At 40.5% G+C, this 16,776-nt stretch overlaps 1 protein-coding gene across 1 annotated transcript in view; it reads left to right on the top strand.

Moving 5' to 3' along the window:
- The window catches only part of LOC111875048, a 30,829-nt gene that overhangs the window by 276 nt on the left and 13,777 nt on the right, over positions 1-16,776 (top strand). The window lies entirely within an intron of this gene.

The raw sequence follows: 16,776 nt of genomic DNA, 5'->3' as shown, positions 1-16,776 counted from the left end.
GGGACTATATCCCTTGTACTGCGGCCACTTCTGGCCTATTGTACCAGCCACAGATGATAGGTGAGGGGGATTGTGGAGCAATTGGTGGAATGAAGATTGGCAGGGGAAACCGAAGTACTCGGAGAAAACGTGCACCAGCGCCATTTTGTCCACTGACCAGACCCGGGATCGAACCCGGGCCGCCGCGGTGGGAAGCCAGCGAATAACAGCTAAAATAGAAGAGTTAGTCTAGTAATATATTTGTAGTATTTTGCTTGCTAATCGAAACCTGATTCAGGAGGAAATTAAGAGAAGATTGATTTCGAATAATGCTTGTTACCATTCAATTCAGAATATTCTGTCTGCTCCTCCGCTGTCTATGAAACTAAAAATTAAAATATATAGAACTATAGTTCCGTTTGTTGTTCTGTACGAGTATGAGTGTGGAACTTGGTCTCTGACATTAAGGGAGGAACATAAACTGAAGGTGTTTCAGAACAGGGTGTTGAGGAGAATATTTGGACCTAAGAAGGATGAAATAGAAGTAGGTTGGAGAAAACTGCTTAATGAGGGGCTTCATAACTTGCATTGTTGGCCAAATATAATTAGAATGGTCAAGTCAAGGAAGATGAGATGGGCAAGATACGTAGCACGAATGGGGAGAAGAGAAATGCACATAGAATATTGGTGGTAAAGCCAGAAGGAAAGAAGACCTAGACATAGCTAGGCTAATATTGAAATTGATTTTAGAGATATTGGATGTGGTGGTATGGATTGGATTAATCTCGCTCACGGTAACGACCAGTGGAGAGCTGTTTTGAAGACGTTAATGAACTATCTGGTCTCGTAAAATGTTTGGAAATTCTTGGGTTGCTGAGCGACAGGTGGCTTCACACGAAGGGCGCTAGTTTGCGTTTTGCTCATTCTTAGACCCTGAAGATGGAGGCAGTAAGTTCCTCTGAAATATCTGTAGTCTTTTACCAGACTGCACGTCATCACAATATTGAAGACAGAGTTATCGCAATATATCACTTGTTACCAAACTTTCTTCTCAAACTAATGTTTGTTGAAAAGCAGAAAATATTTGAGACCACAGAAATTTCTCTTTAGACATTACTGTGCGTACAGAGGTTTTATGGTATTTAACAAACATATATCCTCACTTTTTAAAGTTGTAGCTAAATATTTTACAGACATAATTTATTATTTATGTCACAGTGCATTCAGCTGTGACAACAATGTAAGGTGATCAGAATATATCACAGTAATTCAAATGAAAGAACATTCGAATTCATGCCGGCATTGTAGGTTACTGCAATCCCGTTTCAAAAACTGTTATTTATATAATTTTTCTGTATTCGTAGCATTTACTGTTATGTATCTCTTTTTTAGTTTATCCAATTTATTGACGGCTTGTGGTACAGTTAACGCTAGAGAATAGCATTCGGAAGATACTGTGTTCGAAACTTTACAGGGACACCCTCTATCTTGACTGAGGTGTATTACTAAGGTAGCCAGATGTGTTAGGACACAAGATATCAAACGTGTGTTACTAAGGCAGTGAGATGTGTGAGGACACACTAAATCGCACATGTGTTTCTAAGATAGCGACATGTTAGGACATACAAAATCAGACGTGTGTTGCTAAAGCTGTGCGCTGTGTTATGGCGTACAAAATCAGGTGTGTTTATTAAGGCTGAATGTTGTTATGATATATAAGATTAGGCGTGTTGTTAATGCATCATGATGCGTTTTCATACAAAACCAGACTTCTGTTACTAACGCAGCATGAGGGTATGACACTTAAACTTCCGCTGAGCTGGTCCTGAACACATAGATCCAGGAACAATAACCGCCAGTTTCTATGGTCGGTGATTTTGCCCGGAAGTACAGGTAAACGGGGGGGGGGGATGTAAGCCGAAAAAGGAAATAAAGTAGCCATATTTACTACGTTATAACAGATTCGTCAAATAAACATAATCTTTTATTCTTTCTCATTATAATTAAATTTAGAGACTCTTTTGAGGAACTTATCCTTATCGCTTTTGAGGAAGTTTACTCAGGAATTTCTAGAATCTGTATACTGTGGCTGGAGTAGAAACTCATTCCGAATCAAGTTTTTCGTGTGAAATTTTTTAAGAGTACGATGAAGATATGCATCGCTATTATCAACTATAATAATGTGCTATTATAATTGTACGTAAAGTTATCTCTGTAACAGGCCGTGGTGGCCCGTTAAGTTGTGAGACGTCGAGGCTCCCACATCTTCTAGACAATCTGCTCACAGATGGCGGTGAGGTTGTCAGGCTTACCCGCCGACGGCCCTTTACACCCGGGAAGATTCCTGGCACTCATTTCTGTTAGTGGCTGCGTCGAACTCAGGGCCATAGTGCGACTGGAAGTGTTAGGTCAATTAAAAAAACTAGTGAACTCATCGGGAAATGAACCCCCGACCTTCCAGCTTGTAGCATACTGTCTCAACCAACTACGCTACCGCGCGCCCCCAGTGTGCTCTTATAGGCTGGGTTAGAAGTTAATGGCATTTTAAGTCCATGTCCCATACCGTGTCATAGCGTGGTGCCTATACCAATGATAAGGTCACCCTAATAATAATAATAATAATAATAATAATAATAATAATAACAATAATAATAATAATCATATTGGTTACTTTTAGTAATAACAAAACAAAAATAACTAGGAACCACGCCTTTGAGGTACAAAGAGGAGTGGGGAGTCGAGGTAGAACTCCATATATATGCATAATATCCGCTGTAGACGGAGGTGATCAGCTTACCGTTCCGACTGCTTTAAACCCAAGGAAAGACTACGCGGTTCCCACTGGCTAGAAGGGAACTTGTGCCTCAGATCCTGTCTATAAGTGACGACAGAAGGCAAATATACATAGGCAGGACCGTGTGCCTTTATCAGAAGCTTTCACTTGGTTTGTCCTGTCAAACAAGTATCATGTCTTAAGTCGCTTATAGCCATATTGCTTACTGATGGAGCTGAGCCCTTCTGGAGGAGTCGCCAATTCTGCAGCTACTCAAGAATTTCCCACCACTTTATGGAAACCGAGGGTTCATTACCGTGTTCACAAGAGCCCTCCACTGGTCCCTATCCTGAGCCAGATCTATCCAATCCATACCATCCCATCCTATCTCTCTAAGATCCATTCTAATATTGTTCACCCACCTACGCCTTGGTCTTCCTTATGGTCTCTTTCCTTCTGGCTTTCCCACCAATATCCTATACACATTCGTCTCCCCGATTCGTGCTATATGCCCTGCCCACCTCATTCTCCTTGACTTGATCATTCTAATTATACTTGGAGAAGAGTACAAGTTATGAAGCTCCTCATTATGCACTTTTCTCCAACCTCCTGTCACTTCATCTCTCTTCGGTCCAAATATTCTCCTCAACACCCTGTTCTTAAACACTCTCACTCTATGTTCCTCCCTTAATGTAGGAGGNATTCAATATTTCGTAAGAAAAAAAAAACACCCAAATAATATTCACATCACTGCCACAATAATAAAACAGAACACAAGAAGAAATAATAGAAAAGATTACGGCACATCACTTTCAAATTATTTCGACAAGAATCCAACCTTTTTTAAACGAAGTTTTAGACTTACACGTCTCCAATGTCATGACATATTGAATAAAGTGTAACAGTTTATGCAAACCATTACATACATTACGTTAAACCCAAGTCGTATATATATGAAAACATGGAGTAGGTGCTGTTCTAACCAACAGCTACGATACTGCTGCATTTATAAGATTGTATTACACACAAACGTAGCACCCAGAATTACTGCGTTTTGGGCTTTGCCCATCCTTCGGTATTATAAAAACTAGAGAACACAACGTTTCTGAAAATGTATCTGTTTCCGTCTTCAGGTGAGTGGGGAAGGCACCTACTCAATTGGGTCTCTTTGAAAGAGCTAACATCAGTTACTGGATGACCTCTTTCTAAGAGATCCAACTAAGTAGGTGTCTTCCCCCCCTCACATGAGGATGGAAACAGATAGGGTTTCCGAAACGCTGTGTTTCCTAGTCTCTAGAATACTGGACGATGGACAAAATCCAAAAAGCCAGTAATTCTTAGTGTTATACACCTTCGTCAGAACCCTTTACAATCTAGAAACGCGTATATACGAGTATGTGTATATTTTAAGAAATGCTCAAGTACAATGCAATATATCAATCATTTAGTGATACAATTATTTTCTCGCAGCCGGTTTTATAAGACAAAGTACCATTCAGTCAAATATTTGGTGTAAATTGCAGGATTCAGTCTGTGGTTAGTAGCGTCTGGAATTCACAGCGAAGCGTTTCTAGCAAAACTGAAGGTGCTAACGGCAATGCGCATACCAGAACAGCGCAATTACACAGCAGGCGAGGCGAGGAATTGTCCACGATTTATACTGAACTTCCTGTCAGTTGACAAAAAGCATTATTTAAGATTCTTCTTCCGAAACCACAGTTGGTTTTATGTGCTGAATGTTATAACTGTGTACATAATTTGTGACGATGTAAAACATTGACACTGGTTCTCATATTATGTAAGTAAGAAAGTCTATTGGCCTGAACATGGAGGCGATTACGCAGCTACAGAAATAGGCATACAGTTTCCCATAACACGGAGCTACCGACTGTACTGATTACTAAGTTTTGAGGTTTTCACGGCGATGACTATGAAGAAAGTCGTCTTCTGGGTTTAGGGCACGTGCATTCTTCATTTTGGCTGACGTTTCGGAGGAACGTATTGCCTCCATCTTCAGAGCAGGTGAATGGCTTGGAATGCAGAGAGCAGTAGCTGCTACAGAAGATGGAGGCGATACGTTCCTCCGAAACGTCGGCCAAAACGAAGAATACACGGCGCCTAAACCCAGAAGACGATTTTCTTCATATACTGATTAGGTTCGTGGCTTTCTTAAATCTCTCTAGACCAATGGTTGCGCTTCCAAATCATTACCAATGCATTATCCATCATAATCTTCCAACTCCATTCAACGTTATACAATATCTGTGCACCGTGGTGTGACGTAAGAATGAGACAATCTTTTCTAAGACATCATAACCTTACATTAAGAATCGAGATTATCCCCGTCAGTTTCTAATCCGACAATTTATTTTTTAACGTCTGTCAACAAAAAGCCGAACTTACGATTCTGGAGAAACTAAATTGATTGAAATCGTAGCTACTGGTTTCTGTGAAACATAATTAAGCCTCGTGTGTGTTGTGTGTGGACATGCTAAGTAAAGAAGCGCTGAAACCATCAAAGCTGTCGAAAAATTAGGACAGACAAAATAGTGACTGCAAGAATAAATCTAGTGTCTTCTTTTTGAAAGATCTTTTGTGAAGATGAAGGTCCCTATGCTCAGTTAACTAAGAACAACGCCAAGAAGACGCACGAGGGAGTGCAAATATACACAATAGCTTCACAATACTTAACATCAGGTGAGTGGTAGCTTCGCTGTCCGGCAGCTAAACCCCGGGAACATCAGCCCCCAGTACCTACTGAATTGCAGGCTGGGAGGGCCCCACAATCAATCTGGACCTGTGGATAAGAGAAATAACTCTTGCCCCTGCGGGATCTTTTAGAAATGACAATTTAAACAGAACGAATGAGTTTGTGACAACAATAATAAACAACTAAATTTCTTGGACGTTTCATTAACTGGCCGTTTGCTAGAGAGAAAAATCTGATGAAGTTGGATTTGAACTTTTCACAACGATGATTACAAAACGTATTGTATTTCCGGTTGTAACTGAATGTAGTTCGAGAGAATTTCACAGACATTTTGGATGAAGGTTTGCCTTCATCTTGAGTGCCGAGCGTTAAGCCAAACAAGGGAACCAACAAGAAGCAAGTCTCAAGCAGAGCCGAATTTTGCATGAACTTAAAAAGTAAATTGTTAGAATGGAGGTAAAAATGAGTTCTGTGCCTTTTTAGAAATACATAGTTTCCTGTTGCGTGGAAGGTTTAAAAATGTGCAAGCTTACGCATGGGACCACATTAAGTGGACAGAATTAAAATTTATTCTTAACACGTCTTTCACGACAAGCAAATCACCAAATAAATTGGACGCAAACGAAAAAGGCCCCAGAGACGATCTAGATGCCGTGTAGAATAGAAAAATTTACTCCTGCCGGGAAACTAACTCAGGCCATCTAACCATAACCCATCACTATACCAACTGAGCTATATATCTACAATTGTTATATCACAAGGGTTTTTGGGTTCTTGTATGCATTATTATGTATAACCCACAAAAATATTGTGAAGCTATTCGTTCTTTTTAAGATCTGAGGTTTTCACGTCGGTTACTATTAAGAAAGAAGTCTTTTGGAATGTGGCACAGTGTAGATGTGGTGTTAACCGACGTTTCGGAGGAACTTCGGTCAACACCACATATACACGGCCCCACATCCCAGAAGGCTGCTTTCTTCATATTCGTCCTTTGTCTCTTGTTACGTTGTCTGATAGAGATTTCCTTTGTTTACCATAATTAAAATTGATTATTCCTTGCGGTATACAAGAATAAGGTGATTTATATATGTATGATCCTGCGTCTCTCCTCGCTAGTATATAAAAAATATGAAATTATATAAAATAATGGTTTATACTAACATTTTTGTAGTAAAGTACTCAAGATGGCGACGCTTCGACATTAGAAACATGTCGGGGTACTGTGTACATAACTATTATTTTGGTTTGGAATTGCTGTTTACTAAATTATATCCATCACCAGGCGTTACAGCGGTACAGAAGCCAGTGTTAGAACCAGAAAATAAAATAGTTCTAAATTTTTAAAATTATAGAATGAATATGCATATTGTTGTACACAAGCATGTCGAAACATGAACACTCTTACGTACAAATAGAAACAAAAGAGAAATCCAAGAAATGGATAAAGAAATGAGAACTACTGAGAGAAGAGCAAGAAGTGGAAATAACACTTTTTGAGAAGCGGTTTGAATTAAAAATTCGTTGAAATAAGTTAGAAGAGAAATGATTACAATAATTTGTCCATGAAATAGGAACACTGAGAACAAGGATACCAAGAAACCGACAGCACAGAGGACTTTATGATGTCGTAGAACAAGATGACATAGCTAGGTGCAGAAATACATATATGAAGCAGAGAATAAGGAGCTGGCAAGAAATCAAAGAGGAAAGACGAGTTCAAAGAAATTTTACTCACGAACCGTGAAAAACGGAAACTGTTCTAGGAGAAAAAGAAACAAGAAATGGAAGGGGTCCGTAGGAGAATTACGGATAGTGATGCTTCGAAGACATGAACGTAAAAAACATTAAGAAAAATGCGGGCAGTGGCGACGGAGAGGAAAGGTGAATTCTATACAAAAGGATTCTGTCACGCAGGCATACCAAGTGCGACTGCAAGCACTGAAGTGAAACAGGTTTACCAACCCAAACGCGGCAAGTCTTCATCTGACGAACTGGATATTTTCTTTTAAACTTTGACTTTATGTGAAACAACGCTAGATGGATTAATTTTTTACCATAAGAAATTTGTCCATTAAGTATGTTACGTTTCTCATGTTTTCTTTGCCTCCCCCATAACATTCATTAAAATTTATACAATATGAACGCAATTATAATATTAGTATATTCTTAGTTATAAATACATAAAGATAAGAAATAAACTTATCCCTGTGCACAATTAATTAAGCACCAAGCCATTAAGACTTATGAAGAATGGAGAAATAGCTTAACCATTCTTGATCACGACACTTGGTATGAGTGAACACAGGCAGTTATAAATCATAATATTTTTTTCAACATTTATTGTGATATATTGTGTTAATCGGTGGCCAAAGCTGAAGCGAGTGAGTGGTGAATGACGGCCCGATCTGCCAACATGAAACACTTGCTTTGACGAGCAATCCATTTCTTCGAGCATTCCCTGAAACTCTATGACGAACGTCGACATAATAACGAGTTGACGAGAGCCTTGTTATGAAGACGGTATCAACGTAATAAGGAAACAACTTTAACTCGGACGACATTAAGCTAAGACTTACTCTGTCTACGTTATAGATATAATATAGATTTATCGCAAATTGCAAAGCCTTAATAGAGAACTGGACTAAGTGGCCCAGTGCGTTTTATTTATTTCAAGTCGGTCACTCGGGAAAGTAGTGTTTTGTTTTTTAAAGACCCGCCCAAATTGTAGGCTAAAACATGTTCTTTGCTTTCAAATATTAGCCAAGTAGAACATATGTGGTCAATTTTATTTTACTTGAAGTTGGTTTGATATGTTGTCACAAAGGCAGAAGACGAGCTCTACTTTTTGACAACTCAATTACTCATTTCCTATGGAACTTTCTTCATGATCCTTCATTAGGGTATAACTAATTTCTCATAAGAAAATACTTCAAGAATATTCTCCTTTTATTTTCATGAATTTCTGACAGGATTTTTGCAATGAATGTTTATATTTCTTAGACCATCATACGCACATATTGCGCCTTGAATAACTGAGCTGAAAATGTAACTTCCTTAGTGAAGGAAACATATTGTGTAAAATAATCAGACACTGGCGCCACCCTGTTCCTGGGGGACATAAATATGGAGACCTGGCGCTCCAGGTTGGGAGAGTGTCGAATCTGAAACAATGAAGTATGGTCATGACTGCGCTGGTGAGGCCCAGCAGCAATTGTAAGCAGCAGACGAATCTTTTCATTACAGAGAATGTTACATAAAGACTGTAACTGCAAGCGTTCATTTGGAAAATAAAATTACTGGTAGTGAGTCTGAAGGAGTTTGTCGCGGTAAACCATCTGTCATAAAGTAACTCTGACTCTCTGTGAATGGGATTAACAGTAAATAATGAACGGAGACGGATGTGAAACGAAGAGTTTGAGTTACTATCGCGGCATTTATTTGTAGGAACTGAACAAAAACGAAGAAAGACCTCAGTCAGACGAGTCAACCTCCAGCTCGACTCTTAAACGGAAACGGAAGCACCGGTGCTGCCACCACTCCGCCACGTCGTTAGAAGCAAACACTGTTGGAACGGCATCCATATTTCGCGCTTCAAATTGATATCGTTTTATGCCTTCTGTTGGATGTATTGTGGTTTCTTCAGAGTTATCACAACAAAACTGCTTCTGTTATGAAAATCTGCAGCTGTCACATGACACGTTTGATAAATATCATGTCAATGTAGAATCCATAGCGGCTCTGTACCCCTTTTGTTCTATTAAATTTGTCAGAATACATAAAAATATTTCAGCCTGTGAACCATAATGGAAGAAACCACTTCTGTACTCCTCTGACTGAAGTTTAAGGGATCGTTCTAATTGGTACCGGAAGCGTGTATCTTGCAGAGCACAATGCCCTCACTATAAATGCAGGCGTCTTAACGGTTCAGATGTAGCTGTATAGTCTGGTGGGAAGGAAATGGTACTGCTATTCAGAGGACATCACATGTTTTCAGTGTCAGTTAATGCAAGGTCTGCAATTCGTTGCTAAAATAATGACGAAATTTTCTCTAGTGTTGAGGATTACCGTCTTCTGTGATGTAATGCCGTGCAGTTTGGTAGATGATTAGCAGTATTTGCAGAGCATCTAAGCCAAAGCGGTTACATTTCTGATTTGAACCTAGCCCGAGATATCTACTAAGTGAGGTTCTTCCTGCATCTTCTCAATCCCTCAAGGGGAATACTGGGATAGTATCTCGAATTAGGCCACTATCGATTCCTTCTAGATCCCTTACAACGCCTTATTCACTATCATTCAATCATTCGATGCTATGAAGTAACTTAGCAAAAAAAAAAACCAACTCCGTGACCTGTAGTCCGTAAGCGAACTATACCGACAGAGCGACCGCCGCTTGTTGGCGAAGTTAGTGCCAACTTTTGCGGATAGAGGGTGTCATATGCTCAGCGCAACGAATCCCTACGGCCGTTAATTTCGGGTTTCTAGACCTGGGCCTCTATTTCCTTGAAATATCTCCTCAGTTATTCTTGCGAGGCTGAGTGGACCCCATTCCAGACCCACTATTTCTCAGAAAATCTGGTAGCGTCGGGAATGGAACCCGGGAGCTCTGGATCTGTAGCCAGGAACTGTGACCCCTAGACCACAGAGGCGGTCATGAAATAACTGAATATAAATAAATATATTTCGGAGGATTTTGTCTCCTCCATCTTCGTCCCTGAACACAACAATCTATCAGATTACAGAAGACATCTTCATAGTCACCGCAGTGATGACATACCTGCCTATTGCTGCGTCTTGGTTTACATCGCATTTAACGATTCTTTTCCAACTGCAGAGACTATACTGCGTCGAATAATGAGACATTTATAAATGGAGAATTGATAAGATATGCGAAGATGGCCATATACAGCTGTAAGGTATTATCTGAGACACTGACTTGATATACTGAGGAAAACTACGATGTACTTCAGTCAGAACAGCCTGTTTTTCGGTTGAGATTTAGTAGAAATTAAGAATTCTAAGCAGCAGTGCTACAATCTATGCCGTTTTCATGGTAGAACTTATATGGGAACGGTGATAAAATGGCGGCCACCTGAAAAACCGGCCGAGTGGAATACTGTGCATATAAAGGAAAGCAGACAGTTCCTTATCAGGGAATTCTAGGTTATGTTCCGGTTATAATTTCATGAAGTATACTATTATATTTTCATATTTTGTGGAATGATTTAATTTCTACGCACTAATTCACATAAAACACGTGGAGAGGGAAATGGAACTTCCTGTGTACGTAAGCTCCTCTCTCGGTTCACATCTTTATCAAATTTTAGCAACCAACAAAATGAGAAGAACAATGGACTTTCGATCAATTACTGGAGAACATAAAGTACGCTATTCAAGCGAGGTTTAAGACACGAATCGTTCAGAATAAGTCAGATTTACTCATACTTTGTTACATGAAGTCTTTCAATCGAAACAGATTTTCTTCGATTTTTCATTAGATTTCCTGTGCCGAAAGATTGTACAGATAGATCATGTTGTCATGATTTTGTGTGACTATAGACGGGGTTTGGTTTGGATACTGGATTTATTGACCCCTTACACAAACGACTCGGAACTACAAGCAATTACAGCGCCATGGCTAATCTTCACAGTTCACAAATCAACACAGCACCCGTTAAGTTGTTTCCAATATGCTGTGTCTTCCCAGCCGTTCCCTGGCAACTGTTCCTAACAGTGGAGATTCTTCAGCTTCACGCGCTCTCTTCACAGCTTCCCATGCAGAGCTCACTATCAATTGACTAAGTCGAGTTAAGTCTAGTCGAGCCTTATGTTATGACCGATGATCAATCGGCCAGTCTGTCTTGGAATGGAGCATCCATCTGGGACTTACAACCAGACTTTTATTACTATCAGACAGTTGTGGGTTTGTTATGTGGGGCTCTCTCTCTAACGAGAGTACGGGTCTGTCGTTTACAATTGCTGCTGGGCCTCACCAGCGCATTCACTCTTGGGTCCGAGTCCCGTGGGACAATATTTTACTGTCTCAGATTCTAGACTTCCCTTTTTGTCTCCTCCTACGACTCGCAGAGCTACGGTGAATGTATTCGAACCCGCCTCCACAAGGGATTAAAACTGACTTAGCTCCAAAACTCCAGGTTATAACGTTTCGGCACGGACTACATAGGAAGCACCGTTCTACTGTTGCGCGTGTTCATTTAGCCTGGAACGTGTTTACAGAACCTTTGCTTAGAAACAGGCTGCATAAGCCTGTTGTTCTATTGTTGTGGGCGTTACCTAGTATCCTCCGTTCTTTACGGTGTCCCCGCTTAGCAATATTTTTAAGGCATATCATATTGAAAACACAGCATAATATTTTGAAGAAATATACAGTTATAGGCACTTTTGATGGATTTCCAAGGACTTTTACATTCTTTCCTTGAGATAGTTTTTCTTGTAATACAGGTAATTATTTCAATATATAAAAATATATACATATAGTGTATATATTTATTATCAGAACAAGTCAGATATATATATAAAAGACAGGATAGCTGAGACAGAATAGCGACTGGATGGACGGCCGGCGTTCGATTCCCGGCAGAGGTAAGGCTTTCCCCTCTAATCTACAGCGCCCAGACCGGCTCTGGAGTCCATCCAGCCTCCTATCCCGTGGATATCGGGGGCTTTTTCCGCGGAGGTAAAAGTGCCGGGTCATGAAGTTCATCACTCACCTCCATCTATTGCCAAGGTTGAATATGGTGGAGCTAAACCTCCACTCCCCCCAAAATATTCATGGTATAGTGCTTAACTAATTAAGCATGGGGACAACTTTACCTTTCACATTCATTTGTTTACAGCCGAAACCACAAAAGTGGTTACAATCGCCTTCATATTATTTGTATATTTGCCCTTTTCTCTCTTCCAAATGAACTTGTTAGTCTGTAAGTGAAACATTTAGTACAATATGTTGTGTTTATTGATATTTAATTGTGTTAGACTGCTTCGGCTTGTGTTCCATTACTTCACGAGCAGCTGAAGATCATTTAAGAAACAAACAGACGATTATCTAGCATACAGATATTTATTTGGGCAACAGAAGTATGTGTATTAGTTATTGAAACAAGTGTAATAAAACCCTCATCAATTTAAAGATGCATTTTATGGAGAATATTAAAAAATGGTTACGATATGGAAGTCGAAATAGCTCTTCCTCCTCTATTTCCATTTTCTCCTTTATATTTTACTTCTGTTCTTTCTTCATTTCTTTCTCTTCCTTTTCGTACCCTATATTCTATCCCACTTTCAACCATTTATTCTCCTTATATTCTTCCTCTGGTCTGGGATCTCCTTCTCTTCCTATGTAGTCCCTCTTCCAATTTCATTTCCTACTGCCCCTACCTCATATTCTTTTCTTCTTTATCCTCGTTTCTTCTCGTCTTACTCTCCTCATATCCTTTCTCTTCTACACTGCTTCGTCCTCTTTGCATTGCTTCTCTTCCCACTCCTTAACACCTTCCTTGTTCTCCTATTCCCCTCCTCCCAATCTTGCCTTTCTTCTCTTCCTTCACTCTCTTGATCCCACACAAATGTGCCTTCAGGTGGAAGAGTTGGACAAGATGTTCGTGTGGCCACTGAGTAGCGGTCGCTGCTCTTTGGGATAGAAATGCCTCGCCGAAACGCCGACTCATGCACCGCCAGTACGTATATATCTGAGCTACAACCCGGCTAATTACCCGGGCCATATTATCATTGCGCTAAGAGACTCCTGACCGAAGTTCCACACTTCAACAGAATTCTCGATCAATTTACCAATATTTTAAACGTGCTCCATTTTTTTCCTGTGAGAAATGAGAATTTTGTTATTATATTTCGAAATGTCTTAAGGCATATCTCCGGGACAATCTCACTAATATATTTCTTAAATTTATTACATTTGTACAGCTCTTACGTTCAGCAGTAACTTAACGTTGCCCTGAACTAACATGGTGCAAGTAACAGAGAGAGGTACTCCAGATTGGAGTACACTTTCACTCATTCTTCAGATATTGACCTCAGAGGCTTTCCACCCTTGTTTATTTCCCCGGCGCGTAAGGCTGACAACCTTACCGCCATCTTTGAGCTGATTGTCTTGATAATGTGAGACCCTCAACATCTCACAACCATATGGACCTTCACGGCCTGTTACAGGGATAGCTTTAATTAGTTAGTTAGTTAGTTATTTGAAGAGGGTGGGTTTCCCCATGCACTTAGCCTGTATTGGTCCATTGTGCTTCCCTCTATGATTTCTACCAGTCTCTATATCCTACCGGTATTGGTACTTACCATTAGTCCCGCCCAGCCAGCGAGACCGGCTCTACTGGCTGAGAGGTATCTATAATGCTTCTCCCATCTACCAGAGGTATTAGTGACTGCTGTTGGGCGGGAAACGTCCTCAATTTGGATCAGTGACCTCCTTTGGAGGTATGAGGTTCTTTTACGTGTCGTAAAGCTACGACACGGGACCCACGGCTTAAAGTCCCTCCCGGAGGACTTGTTCCCTGAATTTGTCCGCCCTTAAAAATTCGACGACCTCCGCCGGGTATTTGAACCCGCGTACTACGAGTCATGAGGTGGGAACGTTACCTCTAGACTACGGATGCCGCTTACAGGGATAGCTTTACTTTACTTTTACTACTACGTGTAGGGGTTTGTCGTGACTTATAAGACGGGGTTGGATCAGATGATTGGCTTTATTGACACCTATACACACAACTCGTAACTACAGGCAATTATGCCTCTACCGCTATTTCCGCCCTTTATAGTTCCCTGTTACACACGCACTAGGGATCTCAAGTCTTCAGTAGTCGTCTCCTGGCAAAGAACTTTCAACAGTCTCACTGTTACCGCAGCACGCATAAAGTCTTCATTCTACTTCATTTCCTGCCATTTCTTCTCAGTCACCTACGACTGCCATCTCCAGAACTCGACCCAAATTCTCGACAACTAACTGCTCCCTTGGAACTTCTCGTTATATAGCCTTGGGGCGGACTCCACTGAAAACGCCGTCTTATATTGTCCCATATTATTTTAGGCGTGTTTATTAATCTTCTACCTAGCAATAGACATCCTATTGTGGGGCGCATTGGCTTCCGCGGCAATATGCTTACCGAGTCGTTGCCTAGCAATGGATCTATACGTTACACGTCTGCAGAATATTTCTCAGACACAAGTTAAACTTCCATTCACTGACGGGTTAGAAAGGTAATGCATTATAAACTTATCGAAGGATAACACTATTACTGATTTCATGTTTGTGATAAGAGGATACAATTCTAGATATTCCAATTCTTATTATTCTATGTAAAGTTGTTTACAAGTAGAAGCAGGATAAGTGAAGTTACTCTTTACACTTCAGCAATTCTTACACTATTTAACAACTTACATTACTACATATACTCGTATAATGTTCATTTCATGCATCCCGTTGTGTTATATTATAAAATTTCATTATTAAAACCGTCACAACACAACTATATTAAGGCACTTGGCACTGACGTTAATATAGTTGTGTTGTGATGGTTTTAATAAGGAAATTATACATATATAATGAATATATCTTCTGGGATGTTATGTCGTGTAAAAAGTAAAGGAGAAATCTATCCATGTAACAGGCCGTGAAGGTCCATAGGGTTGTGAGACGTCGAGCTCCAACATTTTCTCTAGGCAGTCGGTTCACAGATGGTGGTAAGTTTGTCAGCATTACGCGCCGGCTCCCCTTTACCCCCCCCCCCAAGAAGATTCATGGTACTCCTTTTTTAGAGGCTGAATCGACCCCAGGATCAGAGTGCGGCTGAAAGGATTAGATAATTCCACCTCACAGAAACTCGAACCCCTTCCGGCTTGTAGCATGGTGTCTCAACCAAATACGCTACGGTCTGTCCTATGCGATGCCATGTAGTTTATTAAAATTCTCCAAAGTACTACTTCTATGCTCACGGCCGAGGAGTAAGCCTGGCAACAATATCAAGAGGCAAGTAGATATTTTTGCTTGTTTCGCTTATTATTCGACCCGAAACGTTGGAGAATTTTACCAGACTACACGGTGTCACATCCTAGAGATCACAGTTCTGAGAACCTTAGATCGAACACAATGCTTATATAGCCAGTAGTAACAAATAAAAAATAAAAATAGGAAAAGAAGTGAAAAATATTTTAAAGCAAATGTGACAGTTTATGGCCCAGTGTACTCTGGTATATGGTTACCATAGTTCCGGTAGAAGCACCTGGCCCTGTTTTAAGAATATATATATATATAGAGAGAGAGAGAGAGAGAGGAGTCAAAAAATATACTCACTCCTTGATAGTCAATATCTTTGGAACAAAATGACATGTAGTTACAATTCTTGCGCGGAGAGAGAGAAAGTCATTGTATGTGTTCGAAGTGACCACCATCAGCGGCTAAACAGCGTCGATGCCGCCGAACTGCTGAGCGAACTACGGCTGCCAGTGTGTCCGGTATGATGGCTGTACACGACGCTTCGATGGTTTCTCGTAGCGCGTTCAGTATAGCTAGATTTTGTCGATAAACTTCATCCTTCAAGGTTCCCCATATGCAGAAGTCGAGAGGTGTTAGATCTGGAGACCGTGGTGGGTACTCAATAGCACCTCTTCGACCTATCCATCGTCCAGGTAGAGTGTCATCCAAGTACACCCTGACATCTCGATGGTAGTGAGGTGGAACACCATCTTGTTGTAGGTAAAATCTCTCATCTCCAAACAGCTCTCGAATGGCAGGGAAAATCGATGTAAAGTGTTGCAACACCACAGCACTGGAAGCTGGACTTGTTACTATCCGTGGTCGCCCAGATCTTTGTTTATGCACATCATGAACAGTACCGTCGGCTTCAAATTTATCCCGCATACGGGCAATTGTTCGACGTGTTGGTGGCTGAGTTCCAAACTCATTCTGCCATTGTCGGTGTACCTCTTTAATATTTTCATACTTCCAATACCACTTCAATACAGCCTTGCGTTGCTCAAAGAACAACCTTTCAGCCATTGTTGCTGCTGTCTTCTGCTCGCAGCGCGCATGCGGCACGACACTCACGTGACTCAAGTGACCTTCGCCATCTGTTGAGAAAACTTTACACTACACTACCGCACAAGAATTGTAACTACGTAGTACATGTCATTTTGTTCCAAAGATATTGACTATCAAAGTGTGAGAACATTTTTTGGACCCCTCTGTGTGTGTATATATATATATATATATGGAAAATGATATTATAGGAATAGAATTACGTTTGACGATCACAGCGGCCACGCTGTCTTCGTTCGC

This window comes from Cryptotermes secundus, unplaced genomic scaffold (genome assembly GCF_002891405.2).
Source record: "Cryptotermes secundus unplaced genomic scaffold, Csec_1.0 scaffold321, whole genome shotgun sequence".
Classification (NCBI taxonomy): Eukaryota; Metazoa; Arthropoda; class Insecta; order Blattodea; family Kalotermitidae; genus Cryptotermes; species Cryptotermes secundus.
The sequence above is the reverse complement of the archived record's forward strand: the minus strand, read 5'-3'. Positions and strand labels throughout refer to the sequence as shown.